This window comes from Oncorhynchus masou, chromosome 17 (genome assembly GCF_036934945.1).
Source record: "Oncorhynchus masou masou isolate Uvic2021 chromosome 17, UVic_Omas_1.1, whole genome shotgun sequence".
Taxonomy (NCBI): Eukaryota; Metazoa; Chordata; class Actinopteri; order Salmoniformes; family Salmonidae; genus Oncorhynchus; species Oncorhynchus masou.
The window spans coordinates 4,866,153-4,890,268 of record NC_088228.1 but is presented as its reverse complement, the minus strand read 5'-3'; the positions used below and the strand labels follow the sequence as shown (position 1 = coordinate 4,890,268).

General features: G+C 49.0%; 1 non-coding gene and 1 pseudogene across 1 annotated transcript; one reads left to right on the top strand and one right to left on the bottom strand.

Annotated features, from left to right (window-relative positions):
- Positions 1-6,770: 6,770 nt before the first annotated feature.
- Positions 6,771-24,116, bottom strand: part of LOC135558087 (rho GTPase-activating protein 29-like) — a 72,345-nt pseudogene continuing 54,999 nt past the window's right edge.
- trnav-uac (transfer RNA valine (anticodon UAC)) lies at positions 12,411-12,486 on the top strand. Its single transcript has one exon. It is a non-coding gene; the product is annotated as a tRNA-Val (tRNA).

The following is a 24,116-nucleotide window of genomic DNA, read 5'->3' as shown; positions in this document are numbered from 1 at the left end:
AGGTAGCACAGCCCATTAAAATAGGGACAGATGACCAGTCCCAGGTAGCACAGCCCATTAAAATAGGGACAGGTGACCAGTCCCAGGTAGCACAGCCCATTAAAATAGGGACAGGTGACCAGTCCCAGGTAGCACAGCCCATTAAAATAGGGACAGGTGACCAGTCCCAGGTAGCACAGCCCATTAAAATAGGGACAGGTGACCAGTCCCAGGTAGCACAGCCCATTAAAATAGGGACAGGTGACCAGTCCCAGGTAGCACAGCCCATTAAAATAGGGACAGATGACCAGTCCCAGGTAGCACAGCCCATTAAAATAGGGACAGATGACCAGTCCCAGGTAGCACAGCCCATTAAAATAGGGACAGATGACCAGTCCCAGGTAGGGCACAGTCCCCATTAAAATAGGGACAGATGACCAGTCCCAGGTAGCACAGCCCATTAAAATAGGGACAGGTGACCAGTCCCAGGGTAGGGCACAGCCCATTAAAATAGGGACAGATGACCAGTCCCAGGTAGCACAGCCCATTAAAATAGGGACAGATGACCAGTCCCAGGTAGCACAGCCCATTAAAATAGGGACAGGTGACCAGTCCCAGGTAGCACAGCCCATTAAAATAGGGACAGATGACCAGTCCCAGGTAGCACAGCCCATTAAAATAGGGACAGATGACCAGTCCCAGGTAGCACAGCCCATTAAAATAGGGACAGGTGACCAGTCCCAGGTAGCACAGCCCATTAAAATAGGGACAGGTGACCAGTCCCAGGTAGCACAGCCCATTAAAATAGGGACAGGTGACCAGTCCCAGGTAGCACAGCCCATTAAAATAGGGACAGGTGACCAGTCCCAGGTAGCACAGCCCATTAAAATAGGGACAGATGACCAGTCCCAGGTAGCACAGCCCATTAAAATAGGGACAGATGACCAGTCCCAGGTAGCACAGTCCCCCATTAAAATAGGGACAGATGACCAGTCCCAGGTAGCACAGCCCATTAAAATAGGGACAGATGACCAGTCCCAGGTAGCACAGCCCATTAAAATAGGGACAGATGACCAGTCCCAGGTAGCACAGCCCATTAAAATAGGGACAGATGACCAGTCCCAGGTAGCACAGCCCATTAAAATAGGGACAGATGACCAGTCCCAGGTAGCACAGCCCATTAAAATAGGGACAGGTGACCAGTCCCAGGTAGCACAGCCCATTAAAATAGGGACAGGTGACCAGTCCCAGGTAGCACAGCCCATTAAAATAGGGACAGGTGACCAGTCCCAGGTAGCACAGCCCATTAAAATAGGGACAGGTGACCAGTCCCAGGTAGCACAGCCCATTAAAATAGGGACAGGTGACCAGTCCCAGGTAGCACAGCCCATTAAAAAGGGACATAGGCACAGCCCATTAAAATAGGGACAGGTGACCAGTCCCAGGTAGCACAGCCCATTAAAATAGGGACAGATGACCAGTCCCAGGTAGCACAGCCCATTAAAATAGGGACAGATGACCAGTCCCAGGTAGCACAGCCCATTAAAATAGGGACAGATGACCAGTCCCAGGTAGCACAGCCCATTAAAATAGGGACAGCCCATTAAAATGACCAGTCCCAGGTAGCACAGCCCATTAAAATAGGGACAGGTGACCAGTCCCAGGTAGCACAGCCCATTAAAATAGGGACAGGTGACCAGTCCCAGGTAGCACAGCCCATTAAAATAGGGACAGGTGACCAGTCCCAGGTAGCACAGCCCATTAAAATAGGGACAGGTGACCAGTCCCAGGTAGCACAGCCCATTAAAATAGGGACAGGTGACCAGTCCCAGGTAGCACAGCCCATTAAAATAGGGACAGATGACCAGTCCCAGGTAGCACAGCCCATTAAAATAGGGACAGGTGACCAGTCCCAGGTAGCACAGCCCATTAAAATAGGGACAGGTGACCAGTCCCAGGTAGCACAGCCCATTAAAATAGGGACAGATGACCAGTCCCAGGTAGCACAGCCCATTAAAATAGGGACAGGTGACCAGTCCCAGGTAGCACAGCCCATTAAAATAGGGACAGGTGACCAGTCCCAGGTAGCACAGCCCATTAAAATAGGGACATGACCAGTCCCAGGTAGCACAGCCCATTAAAATAGGGACAGATGACCAGTCCCAGGTAGCACAGCCCATTAAAATAGGGACAGGTGACCAGTCCCAGGTAGCACAGCCCATTAAAATAGGGACAGATGACCAGTCCCAGGTAGCACAGCCCATTAAAATAGGGACAGGTGACCAGTCCCAGGTAGCACAGCCCATTAAAATAGGGACAGGTGACCAGTCCCAGGTAGCACAGCCCATTAAAATAGGGACAGGTGACCAGTCCCAGGTAGCACAGCCCATTAAAATAGGGACAGGTGACCAGTCCCAGGTAGCACAGCCCATTAAAATAGGGACAGGTGACCAGTCCCAGGTAGCACAGCCCATTAAAATAGGGACAGGTGACCAGTCCCAGGTAGCACAGCCCATTAAAATAGGGACAGGTGACCAGTCCCAGGTAGCACAGCCCATTAAAATAGGGACAGGTGACCAGTCCCAGGTAGCACAGCCCATTAAAATAGGGACAGGTGACCAGTCCCAGGTAGCACAGCCCATTAAAATAGGGACAGGTGACCAGTCCCAGGTAGCACAGCCCATTAAAATAGGGACAGGTGACCAGTCCCAGGTAGCACAGCCCATTACAATAGGGACAGGTGACCAGTCCCAGGACCAGGTGACCAGTCCCAGGTAGCACAGCCCATTAAAATAGGGACAGGTGACCAGTCCCAGGTAGCACAGCCCATTAAAATAGGGACAGGTGACCAGTCCCAGGTAGCACAGCCCATTAAAATAGGGACAGGTGACCAGTCCCAGGTAGCACAGCCCATTAAAATAGGGACAGGTGACCAGTCCCAGGTAGCACAGCCCATTAAAATAGGGACAGGTGACCAGTCCCAGGTAGCACAGCCCATTAAAATAGGGACAGGTGACCAGTCCCAGGTAGCACAGCCCATTAAAATAGGGACAGGTGACCAGTCCCAGGTAGCACAGCCCATTAAAATAGGGACAGGTGACCAGTCCCAGGTAGCACAGCCCATTAAAATAGGGACAGGTGACCAGTCCCAGGTAGCACAGCCCATTAAAATAGGGACAGGTGACCAGTCCCAGGTAGCACAGCCCATTAAAATAGGGACAGGTGACCAGTCCCAGGTAGCACAGCCCATTAAAATAGGGACAGGTGACCAGTCCCAGGTAGCACAGCCCATTAAAATAGGGACAGGTGACAGCCCATTAAAATAGGGACAGGTGACCAGTCCCAGGTAGCACAGCCCATTAAAATAGGGACAGGTGACCAGTCCCAGGTAGCACAGCCCATTAAAATAGGGACAGATGACCAGTCCCAGGTAGCACAGCCCATTAAAATAGGGACAGGTGACCAGTCCCAGGTAGCACAGCCCATTAAAATAGGGACAGATGACCAGTCCCAGGTAGCACAGCCCATTAAAATAGGGACAGGTGACCAGTCCCAGGTAGCACAGCCCATTAAAATAGGGACAGGTGACCAGTCCCAGGTAGCACAGCCCATTAAAATAGGGACAGGTGACCAGTCCCAGGTAGCACAGCCCATTAAAATAGGGACAGGTGACCAGTCCCAGGTAGCACAGCCCATTAAAATAGGGACAGGTGACCAGTCCCAGGTAGCACAGCCCATTAAAATAGGGACAGGTGACCAGTCCCAGGTAGCACAGCCCATTAAAATAGGGACAGATGACCAGTCCCAGGTAGCACAACCCATTAAAATAGGGACAGGTGACCAGTCCAGGTAGCACAGCCCATTAAAATAGGGACAGGTGACCAGTCCCAGGTAGCACAGCCCATTAAAATAGGGACAGATGACCAGTCCCAGGTAGCACAGCCCATTAAAATAGGGACAGGTGACCAGTCCCAGGTATCACATGCCCATTAAAATAGACATCAGATGACAGGTGACCAGTCCCAGGTAGCACAGCCCATTAAAATAGGGACAGGTGACCAGTCCCAGGTAGACACAGCCCATTAATATAGGGACAGGTGACCAGTCCCAGGTAGCACAGCCCATTAAAATAGGGACAGGTGACCAGTCCATTCAGGTAGCACATTGCCCATTAATATAGGGACAGGTGACCAGTCCCAGGTAGCACAGCCCATTAAAATAGGGACAGGTGACCAGTCCCAGGTAGCACAGCCCATTAAAATAGGGACAGGTGACCAGTCCCAGGTAGCACAGCCCATTTGATTGGAGGATACATTCTTCAGGCCCAAGATGAGTCCAGCAACAGGATTTTCCCCCGCAACAGTTTCCTGTGTGACATCAAGAATGTCCACCAACCCAAAGGACATCCAGCCAACTTGACACAACTGTGGGGAAGCATTGGAGTCCACATGGGCCGGCATCCCTGTTGAATGCTTATACCTATAACTGTATGTGTGGGGTACAGAGATGAGGTAGTCATTCAAAAATAAAATCATTATTATTGCACACAGAGTGAGTCCATGCAACGTATGTGACTTGTTAAGTAAAAATGTTAGTCCTGAACTTATTTAGGCTTGCCATTACAAAAATGGGTTGAATACTTATTGACACAATAATATTGACAACAAAAAAAAACAACATACATTGACATCGTGTCGGCCTGTGTCAAAAGAATCTTTATTTAATCCAGTTTAAATTCAGGCTGTAAGAACAAAATGTGGAAAGATCAACGGGTTTATGAATAGTTTCTGAAGACTCTGTTAATTGTTAACGACTTAATTGGACATTTGCTAATAACAAAACTTTAAATGTCAACTGTACTTTTTAATTTGCTGTATTTTTGCATTGTCTTTCTGTATGGTCACGAGACGTTGACAAATAATTGAACGCAACAAAACGAGCAGTTTCAAAGTAACACATATAAAACGTAACCAGGTACGTACAAAGACATGACATGAGGTATCAGATGCTAATCTGAACAGGACTCTGGGTAAAAAAAAACAAGGCTTCCATCCATTCACTGTGGAATGTAATACAATACATTTGAAAAAACAACATTGAACCTGAATTAAGTAAGTGCATCGTGTGGATAGAAACAAATCCCTACATCCAGAACAAGAACACGTGCACTGTATAATTCATTGTATAAAACAAAAAAACTAAAATTGTATTTCATTCCCAATAGAACTAATTAATTGCTTCTCTCTAACATGACTACAAGAACTGAGTACATGATTTCATTGAGAACCCCCCCCCACCCACCCCCCCAAAAAAAGTAAAACGTACAGTTTGTAATGAGATGGCAGGTAGAATATATTGAGGTCTGTAATGGCCGATTGAATTAGTTACAAATTGATTCTAATGTGTAACAGGCAGTGTTGACCAGGACATCAGATGTAACAGGCAGTGGTGACCAGGACATCAGATGTAACAGGCAGTATTGACCAGGACATCAGATGTAACAGGTAGTATTGACCAGGACATCAGATGTAACAGGCAGTATTGACCAGGACATCAGATGTAACAGGTAGTATTGACCAGGACATCAGATGTAACAGGACATCAGATGTATTGACCAGGACATCAGATGTAACAGGCAGTATTGACCAGGACATCAGATGTAACAGGCAGTATTGACCAGGACATCAGATGTAAGGTAGTATTGACCAGGACATCAGATGTGGTGACCAGGACATCAGATGTAACAGGCAGTATTGACCAGGACATCAGATGTAACAGGCCAGTATTGACCAGGACATCAGATGTAACAGGTAGTATTGACCAGGACATCAGATGTAACAGGACATCAGATGTTGACCAGGACATCAGATGTAACAGTGACCAGGACATCAGATGTAACAGGTAGTATTGACCAGGACATCAGATGTAACAGGCAGTATTGACCAGGACATCAGATGTAACAGGCAGTATTGACCAGGACATCAGATGTAACAGGCCGTGTTGACCAGGACATCATGATGTGACCAGGACATCAGATGTAACAGGCAGTATTGACCAGGACATCAGATGTAACAGGCAGTATTGACCAGGACATCAGATGTAACAGGCAGTATTGACCAGGACATCAGATGTAACAGGCAGTATTGACCAGGACATCAGATGTAACAGGCCGTGTTGACCAGGACATCAGATGTAACAGGCAGTATTGACCAGGACATCAGATGTAACAGGCAGTATTGACCAGGACATCAGATGTAACAGGCCGTATTGACCAGGACATCAGATGTAACAGGCAGTGTTGACCAGGACATCAGACAATATTGTCACAGAATTGAATGAATTGCAGATGGTGGGATTCTGTATAGTGCTTTGAGAAGTATATTGGATTAGGATGGACCAGCCTCTGCGTCTGTTTGTTCTGACTTCATCATAGAACGTAGAAAGGAGGGGATACCTTGTCAGTTGTACGACCGAATGCATTCAACTGAAGTGTTTCCTCCGCATTTGAATCAGAGAGGTGCTGGGGGGGGGGGGCTGCCATAATCGACATCCACGTCTTCGGCACCCGGGGAACAGTGGGTTATAACTGCCTTGTTCAGAGGCGATTTTTACCTTGTCATCTCAGGGATTCGATCCAGCAACCTTTCGGTTACTGGCCCAACACTATAATATATTAAACACATGTAGGTAACACTTTCACACTCCTTCTGACATCAAAATAATAGTTATTTTCCCAATATACAATCTGGCACAGAGATACAAACTGTAGAAATGATTTATAGACACATATATATAAAAAACTGTTTTATTTGGGCTGTAGAAGGAGACACGGCAATATGACAGCATCCACAGTGGGGAGACTTCCTGCTTACAGACGTCAACAGTAATTCAAGACTGCGCACTGTTGGGGTTTTCCCCCCCAACAATCACCCCCTGTTTCCCTAGAGCCACGCAAAGGGAGGAAAGAGATTGGTTGATGTAAAGTAATGCCTGCCTATGGCGGTGTGCCACGTCACGGACTGTGCAGTTGACGGCTATGTCGTATGACGCGGTTATAGCTGACAGTACCTATTTCAGGCGTGGTGAGGCCTGGCACACGTCTGCAATGTCGTCGGGCAGGAACGTGACCATTATCATTAGGAAGTCTTGGCCAATGCTGTTGCTGGCTGTTGTTGTTTTCTGTGTCCCCAGCTGTGTGCGATGACATTACGGTTCAGACAAAGTGGGCCTCGCCGGGGAGCGCTGGGTTTGGGCCGGGGTCTCAGTCTTTGGTCCAGCGGTTTGGCCTCAGTGGGGCTGAGGTCCTCTGGGCTGCTGGGGGGAGGGGACCGGGGGGGTAGAAGGTCAGCGGAGGTCTCAACCTCAGGGTCAACACTAACAGAGCTGTCCACTGAGTCCTGTGGACAGTGTATGGGGAGGTTTGAGGTCGGAAGGGTGGAGGTGGTAACCATAGGAATGGTGGAGGAATGGGAGGAAGCGAGGAGGAGGAGAGCAGTAGGAGAAGTCGGGGAAGAGGTTTTAACAGTAGGAGAAGAGGTTTTAACAGTGGGAGTGGTCGAGGAAGAGGTTTTAACAGTAGGAGAAGAGGTTTTAACAGTAGGAGAAGAGGTTTTAACAGTAGGAGTGGTCGAGGAAGAGGTTTTAACAGTGGGAGAGGTCAGGGAAGAGGTTTTAACAGTAGGAGTGGTCGAGGAAGAGGTTTTAACAGTGGGAGAGGTCAGGGAAGAGGTTTTAACAGTGGGAGAGGTCAGGGAAGAGGTTTTAACAGTAGGAGAGGTTAGGGAAGAGGTTTTAACAGTAGGAGTTGGGGACATATTGATGGGGCTAGTGGTACCAGAGGTACTTGATGATGGCCAGCCTCTCGTGGCTGAAGAACCACCAGGAGGCTTGTAGAAGGTTCCGGGCGGAGGCTGCAGGTTCCTTGGTTGTCTGAACGCTATGGGGGAGTTGGTAGAGGTTCTAGTCTCCCCACCACCTCCAGCAGCAGAGTTAGGCCTGTCCTTTGTCTCCTCTCTGTCTCTTCTGGACGCCTGGCCAGCCTTCCCCGACAACGTGTAAGGGCTGTTGGGGAATATGGTGCCGACACTTCCACTGGATGGGAGAGCAGAGGTCGTCGGCTCAGATACGGATGGTTGTGTCGGCATCGTCGGCTGCTTCCCTGTCGGCTGCTTCCCTGTCGGCTGCTTCCCTGTCGGCTGCGTCCCGGGGCCAGCACCGGCAGGTGGTAAATTAGCCATGATCATGGCGGTGCGCGGCGTGACATCGTAGTGTTTGTACTTCCTGTCCCAGGTCCTACGCTGCACGGCCTGGGGATTGAAGGGTGTGATAAAGTAGGTACTGACCCTTGACCCCTCACCGATCCGAGGCGTTTCCTTCTCCGGCTCGGCCGACTCCGTGATGGAGTCAGCGGTGGGATCCAACATGGCGGCGTCGTTGGTGTTCTGGTTGTTCCTCTCAACGACCTGAGAGATGAGAGTGTACTTTATTAATATTAAAGGAAATACGGTTTATCATACTGACAGCCACAGAAATGTAAAAGAGCAATACTACACAACATTAAAAACCATCACAAGACAATTCCAGTATATTTTCCTAAAAAAACCTATTAAAGTGATGGGTGTTGACCTGGGGGGGGGTGGGGAGGGGCAGGCGCTCCAAGGGCATGCTGATTGGTCGGAACAGTATTCTCGAGCGCTGGGAGCGAAGTTGGACCCGAGGGGCCGTAGAGGAGGTAGAGGAGGACAGATTGATGCTGGGACGGCCAAACACAAGGGTAGACCTCTGCACCTATGGGACAAAACAGACAGAAATGAGCTTCGCTGCTGATTCCTAACTCTGACACTTTAGCAATGACGTTGAACCTGTTGATGTTGCAATGATGATTAATATGCACTGTCCCTCTGTCAAATACATTTCATAACTAACTACCTCTCTCACTCAGAAACAAACCTTGGGAGCACCAGCAGAGCCGACGCCGTTGAGCCTCTCCAGGGCTGTTAACTCTCTCCTGTCTGGTCCAGTCCTTCCTGTCTTCACCTCATCCAGGATATGAGAGGATGGGATGACTGACGAGTGTCTCTTGCAGACTTTGGTGCTCTGCTTGGTAACAGGCCAAAAGGGTTAGGAACGACAAAAGAACCACAACAAAGCCAAACAGTCAATTGATTCTTACCAAGGTGGTCAATCTTTAAATACAACCTTACCCGCCCGGTACAACCTTACCCGCCCGGTACAACCTTACCCGCCCGGTACAACCTTACCCGCCCGGTACAACCTTACCCGCCCGGTACAACCTTACCCGACCGGTACAACCTTACCCGACCGGTACAACCTTACCCGACCGGTACAACCTTACCCGACCGGTACAACCTTACCCGACCGGTACAACCTTACCCGCCCGGTACAACCTTCCCGCCCGGTACAACCTTACCCGCCCGGTACAACTACCCGCCCGGTACAACCTTACCCGCCCGGTACAAACAACCTTACCCGCCCGGTACAACTACCCGACCGGTGATACCCGACCGGTACAACCTTACCCGACCGGTACAACCTTAGGTGGTACAACCTTATACAACCTTACCCGACCGGTACAACCTTATACAACCTTACCCGGTACAACCTTACCCGACCGGTACAACCTTACCCGCCCGGTACCCGCCCGGTACAACCCGCCCGGTACAACTACCCGCCCGGTACAACCTTACCCGCCCGGTACAACCTTACCCGACCGGTACAACCTTACCCGCCCGGTACAACTACCCGACCGGTACAACCTTACCCGACCGGTACAACCTTACCCGACCGGTACAACCTTAACTGCCCGGTACAACCTTACCCGCCCGGTACAAGCTTACCCGCCCGGTACAACCATACCCGCCCGTATAACCATACCCGCCCCGTACAATTGCCACCTTTGATTGATATAATAAATAACCCCTTAAGTGATGTGGGTTTCCTCAGACTCCAGTTCATCTCCTCTGCAATGGGTCGGACTTTGCCGAAATGATTGACTCATTCAAGACACTTGGACCTCTTCACCTCCTTGATGTCGAGCACTGAGACGGAGCGAAGGCTGAGTCTCTGCTCCTCCTGAAGGGTGAGTCGGGTGGAGGTCTGGTCCGCCGTGGAGGAGGAGGAGGAAGAGGAGGAGACGGGGCTGGTCACGTCAAAGATCATCTGGAAGTGACGTACCAGCAACTCCACCATCAGTGCCTGGGAGGATAAACGTCATCAGGAAATAAAGGAGCAAAAAAAACTACGGTGATCATTTTGATTTGTAAAAGGTCACAGGTCACATCATAACAATACATTTCATTTATATAGCGCTTTTCATTACAAGAGTTATTGATAGGTCATAGACTGGATAACGAAATGAAGTCCCCAGGTACTCACCTGGTAGGGTTAGTCTCCAGGTACTCACCTGGTAGGGTTAGTCTCCAGGTACTCACCTGGTAAGGGTTAGTTGCCAGGTACTCACCTGGTAGGGTTAGTCTCCAGGTACTCACCTGGTAAGGGTTAGTTGCCAGGTACTCACCTGGTAAGGGTTAGTCGCCAGGTACTCACCTGGTAAGGGTTAGTCGCCAGGTACTCACCTGGTAAGGGTTAGTCGCCAGGTACTCACCTGGTAAGGGTTAGTCGCAGGTACTCGCCTGGTAGGGTTAGTCTCCAGGTACACGCCTGGTAGGGTTAAGGTTAGTCTCCAGGTACTCACCTGGTAAGGGTTAGTCGCCAGGTACTCGCCTGGTAGGGTTAGTCTCCAGGTACACACCTGGTAGGGTTAAGGTTAGTCTCCAGGTACTCACCTGGTAAGGGTAATCAACCAGAGAAGACAGGGAAACCTCTGCATCAGTCTGTCGTGGTTTGACCAGCGTCGGGCCGAAAATAATACCCAGGTTACTGGCTGTCATCTTGTTCTCCTCCGCCTGCTCTGTCACTCTGAGAGAAGAGGTACATATTAATACAATATTAGCAGATTAAAAAATATATAAAATAATATGTACAGATGAAGGATGTGATTTGCTAATATGGGTCTCTGGGGGAGGGGAGAGATTGGTGTTGACAATAGACAGTCAGAAAGGGAAACTGCTTGATGTGATCCACGTCACAGGCTTTTCCTCACCAATCTACAAAATATACCCCAGAATGAAAGTGAAAACATGTTTTTACATTTTTTCCCCCCTCACATTTATTAAAAATGAAGAAAAAAACCCACAGAAATATCTCATTTACCTAAGTATTCACACCCCTGAGTCAATAAATCAAATGTATTTATAAAGCCCTTCGTACATCAGCTGATATCTCAAAGTGCTGTACAGAAACCCAGCCTAAAAACCACAAACAGCAAGCAATGCAGGTGTAGAAGCACGGTGGCTAGGAAAAACTCCCTAGAAAGGCCTAAACCTAGGAAGAAACCTAGAGAGGAACCAGGATATGAGGGGTGGCCAGTCCTCTTCTGGCTGTGCCGGGTGGAGATTATAACAGAACATGGCCAAGATGTTCAAATGTTGAACATGTTAGAATCACCTTTGGCCGTGATTACAGCTGTGAGTCTTTCTGGGTAAGTCTCTAAGAGCTTTTACACACCCGGATTGTACAATATCACATAATTCTTCTTTAAAATTTCTTCAAGCTCTGTCAAGTTGAATTGTTGATCATTTCTTGGCAGCCATTTTCAGCTCCCGCCATAGATTTTCAAGCCGTTTTAAGTCAAAACTGTAACTAGGCCACTCGAGAAACATTCAACATAGTCTTGTAAGCAACTCCAGTGTAGATTTGGCCTTGTGTTTCAGGTTATTGTCTTGCTGAAAAGGTGAAATCATTTCCCAGTGTCTGTTGGAAAGCAGACTGAACCAGGTTGTCCTCTAGGATTTTGCCTGTGTTCCATTTATTTTAATCCTAAAAAAAACTTGTCCTTCATGATGACAAGCATACCCATAACATGATGCAGCCACCACTATGCTTGGAAATATGAAGAGTGGTACTCAGTAATGTGTAGTACTGGATTCACCCCCAACACTTTGTAAAGTTAATTTCTTTGACACATTTTTTGCAATTTCACTTTAGTGCCTAATTGCAAGCAGGATGCGTGTTTTGGAATATTTTCATTCTATACAGGCTTCCTTCTTTTCACTCGGTCAATTAGGTTAGTATTGTGGAGTAACTACAATGTTGTTGATCCATCCTCAGTGTTCTATCACAGCCATTAAACTCTGTAACTGTTTTAAAGTCACCATTGGCCTCATGGTGAAATCCCTGAGTGGTTTCCTTCCTCACCTGTGTTGAATCTGTGTTTGAAATTCATTGCTCGACTGACGGACCTTATAGATAATTGTATGTGTGGGGTACAGAGATGAGGTAGTCATTCAGAAATCATGTTAAACACTATTATTGAACACAGAGTGGGTCCATGCAACTTATTATGTGACTTGGGTCCTGTGTGGCTCAGTCGGTAGAGCATGGCGCTTACAACGCCAAGCGTCGTGGGTTCGATTCCCGCTGGGGCCACCCATATGCAAAAGTAGTGGCCCCAGCCGACTTGTAAGTCGCTTTGGACAAAAGCGTCTGCTAAATGGGATATATTATTATATTACTTGTTAAGCACATTTTTACTCCTGAACTAATTTAGGCTTGCCTTGACAAAGAGTTTGAAACACTTATTGATTCAAGACATTTCATATTTTCAATTAAATTTGTAAACATTTCTAAAAACATAATTCCACTTTGACATTATGGGCTATCGTGAGTAGATCAGTACAACATCTCAATTGAATCCATTTAAATTCAGGCTGTAACACAACAAAGTGTTGAAAAAGTAAAGGGGTGTGAATACTTCCTGAAGGCTCTGTGTATCTAGTCTAGACGGACGCGCTGCCTTCCACAACGTAACACTGTTCCAGCCATAGAGATGTGGCCCCAGAGTTTCTGAACCACTGAGGTAGCAGGAACACCTGGCCCCAGAGTTTCTGAACCACTGAGGTAGCAGGAACACCTGGCCCCAGAGTTTCTGAACCACTGAGGTAGCAGGAATATCTGGTCCCAGAGTTTCTGAACCACTGAGGTAGCAGGAACATCTGGTCCCAGAGTTTCTGAACCACTGAGGTAGCAGGAACATCTGGCCCCAGGGTTTCTGAACCACTGAGGTAGCAGGAACATCTGGCCCCAGGGTTTCTGAACCACTGAGGTAGCAGGAACACCTGGCCCCATAGTTTCTGAACCACTGAGGTAGCAGGAACACCTGGCCCCAGAGTTTCTGAACCACTGAGGTAGCAAGAACACCTGGCCCCAGAGTTTCTAAACCACTGAGGTAGCAGGAACACCTGGCCCCATAGTTTCTGAACCACTGAGGTAGCAGGAACATCTGGCCCCAGAGTTTCTGAACCACTGAGGTAGCAGGTACACCGGGCCCCATAGTTTCTGAACCACTGAGGTAGCAGGAACACCTGGCCCCAGAGTTTCTGAACCACTGAGGTAGCAGGAACACCTGGCCCCATAGTTTCTGAACCACTGAGGTAGCAGGAACACCTGGCCCCAGAGTTTCTGAACCACTGAGGTAGCAGGAACACCTGGCCCCAGAGTTTCTGAACCACTGAGGTAGCAGGAACACCTGGCCCCAGAGTTTCTAAACCACTGAGGTAGCGGGAACACCTGGCCCCAGAGTTTCTAAACCACTGAGGTAGCGGGAACACCTGGCCCCGGAGTTTCTGATCTATTGAACCATCTTCGATATCACCGTTCATACTAATAGTTAGTCAGCGTAACTCTGCTAGTCGTCCTGTAACACGATGTATACTGTCTTCAAATAGAAAAAGGTAAGACATGCCAGCAAAGGCAGAATGATGTTGTGGTTGTGCAGAACACTATCCCAGCACCAATGGCAACGATTCAGAACACTATGACTACCGTAAAGCAATGGAGGGGATAGTTGGACACATCTCTGTAGGAGATGGCTTGCCACTGGTAGTTTGTGAAAAAGTGTTGGACTCTTCTTAGAATATACTAGAAAACGAAGCTGTGAATTTGAGAGAAAAGGAAGTTAATTATCGAGAAAGAGAATATTCATATGGCACAAGCCAACTGAGATGCACACAAACACAAATAGATAGTGATGGACAGAGAGATCAGCCAATTAAAACCATACTGGCCCCTGGATGGGGAAGGTTCTAAGGGTTGTCCTAGATAGTGATGAACAGAGAGATCAGCCAATAACAACCATACTGGCCCCTGGATGGGGGAGGTTCTAAGGGTTGTCCTAGATAGTGATGGACAGGGAGATCAGCAAATTAAAACCATACTGGCCCCTGGATGGGGGAGGTTCTAAGGGTTGTCCTAGATAGTGATGGACAGAGAGATCAGCCAATTAAAACCATACTGGCCTCTGGATGGGGGAGGTTCTAAGGGTTGTCCTAGATAGTGATGGACAGAGAGATCAGCCAATTAAAACCATACTGGCCTCTGGATGGGGGAGGTTCTAAGGCTTGAGCTAGATAGTGATGGACAGAGAAAGATCAGCCAATTAAAACCAGCGGTTGTTTTATCCTCTCCTGCCATAGGCTTCCAGTCAAGTCCCGTTCGACAGAGGCTGGTGGGTGAGATTATGGCTATTGAGGCAATCTCCATTTTGAAGTAGCCCAAAGGTGCATGTGTTTTCTTTTACTACAACTTCTATGAGTTGGTAAACAAACCTGAAAGGGTGCACACTGCCCCCTTGAGGCTGTTGTCTGAACAGGTATAAAGACCAGGATGGTGATTTACTGCCCCCCTGGAGGCTGTTGTCTGAACAGGTATAAAGACCAGGATGGTGATTTACAGCCCCCTGGAGGGTGTTGTCTGAACAGGTATAAAGACCAGGATGGTGATTTACAGCCCCCTGGAGGGTGTTGTCTGAACAGGTATAAAGACCAGGATGGTGATTTACTGCCCCCTGGAGGCTGTTGTCTGAACAGGTATAAAGACCAGGATGGTGATTTACTGCCCCCTGGAGGCTGTTGTCTGAACAGGTATAAAGACCAGGATGGTGATTTACTGCCCCCTGGAGGCTGTTGTCTGAACAGGTATAAAGACCAGGATGGTGATTTACTGCCCCCTGGAGGCTGTTGTCTGAACAGGTATAAAGACCAGGATGGTGATTTTGCCCCCTGGAGGCTGTTGTCTGAACAGGTATAAAGACCAGGATGGTGATTTACTGCCCCCTGGAGGCTGTTGTCTGAACAGGTATAAAGACCAGGATGGTGATTTACTGCCCCCTGGAGGCTGTTGTCTGAACAGGTATAAAGACCAGGATGGTGATTTACTGCCACCTGCAGTTATGGAAAGTTTTTACTCAAAAGGATAATTCATTGGCTGATCCCTCCTGATGACCTGGATGGAATTATGTGATCCTTCCTTAACCCACAGGAAGTCCCACCCAGTTGACTACTTCAAAATGGTGAAAGTCTTCAATGGTGCTGCCCATGCTAAAACTGGCTGCACAAGTTCCTGCGTCAGTCAGAACAGGGCATATATATATATATATATTGAGATGGCAACATTGTATCTGTGCCATTGAGACAACCTTTAAAAATAAGTACATTTCCTTATTTTTATTTTTGAAAAGTCTGGAAGTACTAAATCAAATCTTGTCATTAATTTATTGTAGCCACTAGATGGCGGTGATACAGCTTGGCTAACCAATTTGAAGAAGACAATGTTCTCTGATCATTGGCTGATCACTCTCAACCCATAGGAAACCCCCACCCAGTTGACTACATTAAAATGGTGGAGGCCCTCAATAGCAATGTCCATCCATAAATGGGTTATTTCCATATAATGATCTCTTATACATCTCTATGGAACAGGGAAGCGAGTCACGGCCTTATTCGATGACGTCACGGCCTTATCAGCTTGCTACCCTACACTAGCGTCAACATCCCTGGCAGACAAAGTAGTAGCTAGCTAGCTAGATGGAGAACGCAGAAGTTATTTTTAAGGAGTGCATTTAGCAAGCGACTAGTTTACATCATCTACATTCACTAAAACCACTGCAAAGGTTTTGCATCGGAAATGTCCAAGAGAATCAGACATCCTCCCCAAAACACACAAATGACTCTGAGCATCCCATGCAGAAGCTACTGTCTGTCTCTAACACAACAACTGAAATGAAATTATAGAACAAAATTAAATAGGAATGTATTTTATCAAAATAAAACTGAATAAAACCTAGTGAATCAAGTCAGAAAACTGAAAATAAAACATTTTTTTATAAAAACACAAAACTACAATAACCTTGGTTTGGTATGTGTGTGCCTTTGTGCATTTCTACCCATATCTTACCTGGGTAGGTGAGCTACGAGGAAAAGGTTCTGTAGTGTGTAGGTGAGCTACGAGGAAAAGGTTCTGTAGTGTGTAGGTGAGCTACGAGGAAAGGGTTCTGTAGTGTGTTGGTGAGCTACGAGGAAAAGGTTCTGTAGTGGGTAGGTGAGCTACGAGGAAAAGGTTCTGTAGTGTGTAGGTGAGCTACGAGGAAAGGGTTCTGTAGTGTGTTGGTGAGCTACGAGGAAAAGGTTCTGTAGTGGGTAGGTGAGCTACGAGGAAAAGGTTCTGTAGTGTGTAGGTGAGCTACGAGGAAAAGGTTCTGTAGTGTGTAGGTGAGCTACGAGGAAAAGGTTCTGTAGTGTGTAGGTGAGCTACGAGGAAAAGGTTCTGTAGTGTGTAGGTGAGCTACGAGGAAAAGGTTCTGTAGTGTGTAGGTATATACCCATCTCTTACCTGTTTAGGTGTGCGATGAGGAAGCGGAGAGTCTTGTAGTTTGCAGGCGGTAGCTGTCGTAACAGGTCTCTAATCTTAAAGATGACTCTATTGAGTTTGATACTGGGCTGGTCTCCTCCAGGCTGGCTGGTTCTCAGGGGAGGCTGCTCTCCCTCTACCCCAGGCTGGGTGCCCCCTGGTCGGGGTTGTTCTCCCCCTGGCCGCCCCTGGTCCAGGAGGGCCCTGGCTACAGCCTTCTCTTCGATGATCACCCTCTGGCTCTCCTTGGCCAATCCGATGAAGTCATTATAGTAGCGGTACAGGATCAACGGCTCTGGTAACTACAGAATATATTCATCAATCAAGTAATCAATCAATATCTTTGGGAAATGTGTTGTACATTATTACATTATAATGATCTAGTGGTGTAAAACAAGAATGCTCTTTATCCCCATTTGAATTTAGACTGTCCCACCTGTCTCAGGTAGAGTTTGAGCACGTTGCCGATGTCGTGGGGTGAGAGGTCAGAGAGCTCAACCAGGTCCTTGCCGTTCTCAAACGCCTGACACAGCTTCTCCACACGAGACTTAGCACCGTTCACACGGTAGATTCCCTGGACAAGAACACACAATATACCAGCTCCCAAAATCACAGCCATGTCAGATACCGTCAGGCACAGATACCACCACACACAGATACCCTGGCCAGATACCATCACACACATACCCTGGCCAGATATCATCACACACAGATAACCTGGCCAGATACCATCACACACAGATACCCTGGCCAGATACCATCACACACAGATACCCTGGCCAGATACCATCACACACATACCCTGGCCAGACACCATCACACACACATACCCTGGCCAGACACCATCACACACATACCCTGGCCAGACACCATCACACACACATACCCTGGCCAGATACCATCACACACACACCCTGGCCAGATACCATCACACACACACCCTGGCCAGATACCATCACACGCATACCCTGGCCAGATACCATCACACACACACCCTGGCCAGATACCATCACACACACACCCTGGCCAGATACCATCACACACACACCCTGGCCAGATACCATCACACCCTGGCCAGATACCATCACACACAGATATCCTGGCCAGATACCATCACACACACATACCCTGGCCAGATACCATCACACACACATACCCTGGCCAGATACCATCACACACACATACCCTGGCCAGATACCATCACACACACATACCCTGGCCAGATACCATCACACACATACCCTGGCCAGATACCATCACACACAGATACCCTGGCCAGATACCATCACACACAGATACCCTGGCCAGATACCATCACACACAGATACCCTGGCCAGATACCATCACACACAGATACCCTGGCCAGATACCATCACACACAGATACCCTGGCCAGATACCATCACACACAGATACCCTGGCCAGATACCATCACACACACACATACCCTGGCCAGACACCATCACACACACACATACCCTGGCCAGATACCATCACACACAGATACCCTGGCCAGATACCATCACACACAGATACCCTGGCCAGATACCATCACACACATATACCCTGGCCAGACACCATCACCATCACACACACATACCCTGGCCAGATACCATCACACACAGATACCCTGGCCAGATACCATCACACACAGATACCCTGGCCAGATACCATCACACACACATACCCTGGCCAGTCACCATCACACACACACACATACCCTGGCCAGATACCATCACACACACACATACCCTGGCCAAATACCATCACACACACACATACCATCACACACACACATACCCTGGCCAGATACCATCACACACACACATACCCTGGCCAGATACCATACCATACCATCACACACACATACCCTGGCCAGATACCATCACACACAGATACCCTGGCCAGATACCATCACACACACATACCCTGGCAAGATACCATCACACATATACCCTGGCAAGATACCATCACACACACATATACCCTGGCCAGATACCATCACACACACACATACCCTGGACAGATACCATCACATATACCCTCGCCAGATAGCAGCACACATACCCTGGCCAGATACCATCACATATACCCTGGCCAGATACCATCACACATATACCCTGGCCAGATACCAGCACACACATACCCTGGCCAGATACCATCACACCACACACATACCCTGGCCAGATACCATCACACACACATATACCCTGGCCAGATACCATCACACACACATATACCCTGGCCAAATACCATCACTCACATACCCTGGCCAGATACCATCACACATATCCTGGCCAGATACCATCACACACATATACCCTGGCCAGATACCATCACACACATACCCTGGCCAGATACCATCACACACATACCCTGGCCAGATACCATCACACACAGATACCCTGGCCAGATACCATCACACACAGATACCCTGGCCAGATACCATCACACAGATACCCTGGCCAGATACCATCACACAGATACCCTGGCCAGATACCGTCACACACAGATACCCTGGCCAGATACCGTCACACACAGATACCCTGGCCAGATACCATCACACAGATACCCTGGCCAGATACCATCACACAGATACCCTGGCCAGATACCATCACACACAGATACCCTGGCCAGATACCATCACACACAGATACCCTGGCCAGATACCATCACACACAGATACCCTGGCCAGATACCGTCACACACAGATACCCTGGCCAGATACCATCACACAGATACCCTGGCCAGATACCATCACACAGATACCCTGGCCAGATACCGTCACACACAGATACCCTGGCCAGATACCGTCACACACATACCCTGGCCAGATACCGTCACACACAGATACCCTGGCCAGATACCGTCACACAGATACCCTGGCCAGATACCGTCACACAGATACCCTGGCCAGATACCATCACACAGACACCCTGGCCAGATAGCATCACACAGATACCCTGGCCAGATACCATCACACAGATACCCTGGCCAGATACCATCACACAGATACCCTGGCCAGATACCGTCACACACAGATACCGTCACAGATACCCTGGCCAGATACCATCACACAGATACCCTGGCCAGATACCGTCACACACAGATACCCTGGCCAGATACCATCACACACAGATACCCTGGCCAGATACCATCACACACATACCCTGGCCAGATACCATCACACACAGATACCCTGGCCAGATACCATCACACACAGATACCCTGGCCAGATACCATCACACACAGATACCCTGGCCAGATACCGTCACACACAGATACCCTGGCCAGATACCATCACACAGATACCCTGGCCAGATACCGTCACACACAGATACCCTGGCCAGATACCATCACACAGATACCCTGGCCAGATACCGTCACACACAGATACCCTGGCCAGATACCGTCACACACAGATACCATCACACATATACCCTGGCCAGATACCATCACATATACCCTCGCCAGATAGCAGCACACATACACTGGCCAGACACCATCACATATACCCTGGCCAGATACCATCACATATACCCTCGCCAGATAGCAGCACACATACCCTGGCCAGATACCATCACATATACCCTGGCCAGATACCATCACACATATACCCTGGCCAGATACCATCACACACACACACCATACCCTGGCCAGATACCATCACATATACCCTGGCCAGATACCAGCACACATATACCCTGGCCAGATACCATCACACATATACCCTGGCCAGATACCATCACACATATACCCTGGCCAGATACCATCACACATATACCCTGGCCAGATACCATCACACACACACACATACCCTGGCCAGATACCATCACACCCTGGCCAGATAGCAGCACACATACCCTGGCCAGATACCATCACATATACCCTCGCCAGATAGCAGCACACATACCCTGGCCAGATACCATCACATATACCCTGGCCAGATACCATCACATATACCCTCGCCAGATAGCAGCACACATACCCTGGCCAGATACCATCACACATATACCCTGGCCAGATACCATCACACATATACCCTGGCCAGATACCATCACACATATACCCTGGCCAGATACCATCACACATATACCCTGGCCAGATACCATCACACATATACCCTGGCCAGATACCATCACACATATACCCTGGCCAGATACCATCACACATATACCCTGGCCAGATACCATCACACATATACCCTGGCCAGATACCATCACACATATACCCTGGCCAGATACCATCACACATACCCTAGCAAACATCCAGATTCAGTTAGTGCTCTAACAGTGTTTTGTCATCCTGGGGACGTAAAGGGTTGATTGGGATTGGTTGAAAGGGATTCAAAAACAAAAAAATGTTTGATGATGTTTGATGAGTGGAATCGTTAGTGTATTGCTACGGCAACAACTAAACTGTGAACCCCTTTTATGGTCCCCGGGACCAGGATGAAGGAACCGCTGTTATTGCAGGTGCCCGTTATGTAGGAAGATGTCTTTAGCGATAGCTAACTTCCCAACATTATTTTACCTCACATTTAGAAATCAAAGTTAGACTGCAGGCTGTTTTTTCTCCCTCTCTTGTTTCTAACCTTGGTTTTACCTTGAGGTTGAGTGCTCTGCCCTCGATCTCAGAGGTACACTTCCTGATGATGAAGGGGATCCCATCTGGCTGTTCAGATGCCTGGGTGAAGTCAACAAACAGCTACCCTGGCCTCAGATGGATGGCCAGGGTCTCAAGACACTTCTTATGACAGGCCAGGGAGCACTGAGACAGACAGGGAGAGACATGGGAGCACTGAGACAGTAGACAGGAAGAGACATGGGAGCACTGAACAGACAGGGAGAGACATGGGAGCACTGAGACAGACATGGGAGCACTGAGACAGACAGGGAGAGACATGGGAGCACTGAGACAGTAGACAGGGAGAGACATGGGAGCACTGAGACAGTAGACTGGGAGAGACATGGGAGCACTGAGATATAGACTGGGAGAGACATGGGAGCACTGAGACAGTAGACAGGGAGAGACATGGGAGCACTGATAGTACCATGGGAGCACTGAGAGTAGACAGGAAGAGACATGGGAGAACTGAGACACAGACAGGAAGAGACCTGGGAGCACTGAGATACCAGACAGAGAGACACATGGGATATACCAGACAGTAGACCATGGGAGCACTGAGACAGACAGGGAGAGACATGGGAGCACTGAGACAGTAGACAGAGAGAGACATGGGATCACTGAGAGTAGACAGAGAGAGACATGGGAGCACTGAGACATAGACCCTGGGGCCAGATACCATCACTGAGACATAGACTGGCCAGAGAGACATGGGAGCACTGAGACAGATAGACCATCACTGAGACATGACATGGGAGCACTGGACAGTAGACAGGAAGAGACAGGGAGAGACACAGACAGGGAGCACTGAGACAGTAGACAGGGAGAGACATGGGAGCACTGAGACAGTAGACAGGGAGAGACTGATCACTGAGACAGATACCATGGGAGCACTGAGACAGTAGACAGGGAGAGACATGGGATCACTGAGACAGTAGACAGGGAGAGACATGGGAGCACTGAGACCCTAGACAGGGAAACATGGGAGCACTGAGACAGATTCAGTTAGACATGGGAGCACTGAGACAGACTAACATGGGAGAGAGTGTTTTGTCATCCTGGGGACATGGGATCACTGAGAAGGGTTGATTGGGCACTGAGACAGTAGACAAGAGAGACATGGGAGCAAAACAGTAGACAAAATGTTAGACAGGGATGATGTTTGATGATGGGTGAGAATAGACAGGGAGAGACATGGGAGCACTGAGACAGTAGACAGGGAGAGACTGGGAGCACTGAGACAGTAGACAGGGAGAGACATGGGAGCACTGAGACAGTAGACAGGGAGAGACATGGGAGATGAAGGAGACAGGGAGAGACATGGGAGCACTGAGACAGTAGACAGGGGAGACATGGGAGCACTGAGACAGTAGACAGGGAGAGACATGTGAGACAGTAGACAGGGAGAGACATGGGAGAACTGAGACAGACAGGGAGAGACATGGGAGCACTGAGACAGTAGACAGGGAGAGACATGGGAGCACTGAGAAAGACAGGGAGAGACATGGGAGCACTGAGACAGTAGACAGGGAGAGACATGGGAGCACTGAGACAGTAGACCTGGGAGCACTGGGAGACTTGACATGGGAGCACTGAGACAGTAGACAGGAGAGACATTGAGTTAGACAGGGAGAGACATGGGAGCACTGAGACAGTAGACAGGGAGAGACATGGGAGCACTGAGACAGACAGGGAGAGACATGGGATGAGACTCAGGGAGCACTGAGACAGTAGACACATTCACTGAGATAGACAGGGAGAGATGGGAGCCCATCTGGGCTGCACTGAGACAGACGCATGGGAGCACTGAGACAGTCGATGCCAAACAGACATGGGAGCACTCTAGACCATGGAGCACTGAGACAGTAGACAGGGAGAGACATGGGACCAGACACTGGCATGGCCAGGGTCTCAAGACACATGGGAGCACTGGGACAGTAGACAGGGAGGACAGGGAGCACTGAGACAGACAGGGAGAGACATGGGAGCACTGAGACAGTAGACAGGAAGAGACATGGGAGCACTGAGACAGACAGGGAGAGACATGGGAGCACTGAGACAGACAGGGAGAGACATGGGAGCACTGAGACAGTAGACAGGGAGAGACATGGGAGCACTGAGACAGTAGACAGGGAGAGACATGGGAGCACTGAGACAGTAGACAGGAAGAGACATGGGAGCACTGAGACAGACAGGGAGAGACATGGGAGCACTGAGACAGTAGACAGGGAGAGACATGGGAGCACTGAGACATGGGAGTAGACAGGGAGAGACATGGGAGCACTGAGACAGTAGACAGGGAGAGACATGGGAGCACTGAGACAGTAGACAGGGAGAGACATGGGAGCACTGAGACAGTAGACAGGAAGAGACATGGGAGCACTGAGACAGTAGACAGGGAGAGACATGGGAGCACAGGGAGAGACATGGGAGTAGACAGGAAGGGAGACATGGGAGCACTGAGACAGTAGACAGGGAGAGACATGGGAGCACTGAGACAGTAGACAGGGAGAGACATGGGACATGGGAGACATGGGAGCACTGAGACAGACAGGGAGAGACATGGGAGCACTGAGACAGTAGACAGGAGAGACATGGGAGCACTGAGACAGTAGACAGAGAGAGACATGGGAGCACTGAGACAGTAGACAGGACAGGGAGAGACATGGGAGCACTGAGACAGTAGACAGGGAGAGACATGGGAGCACTGAGAGACAGGGTAGACATGGGAGCACTGAGACAGACAGG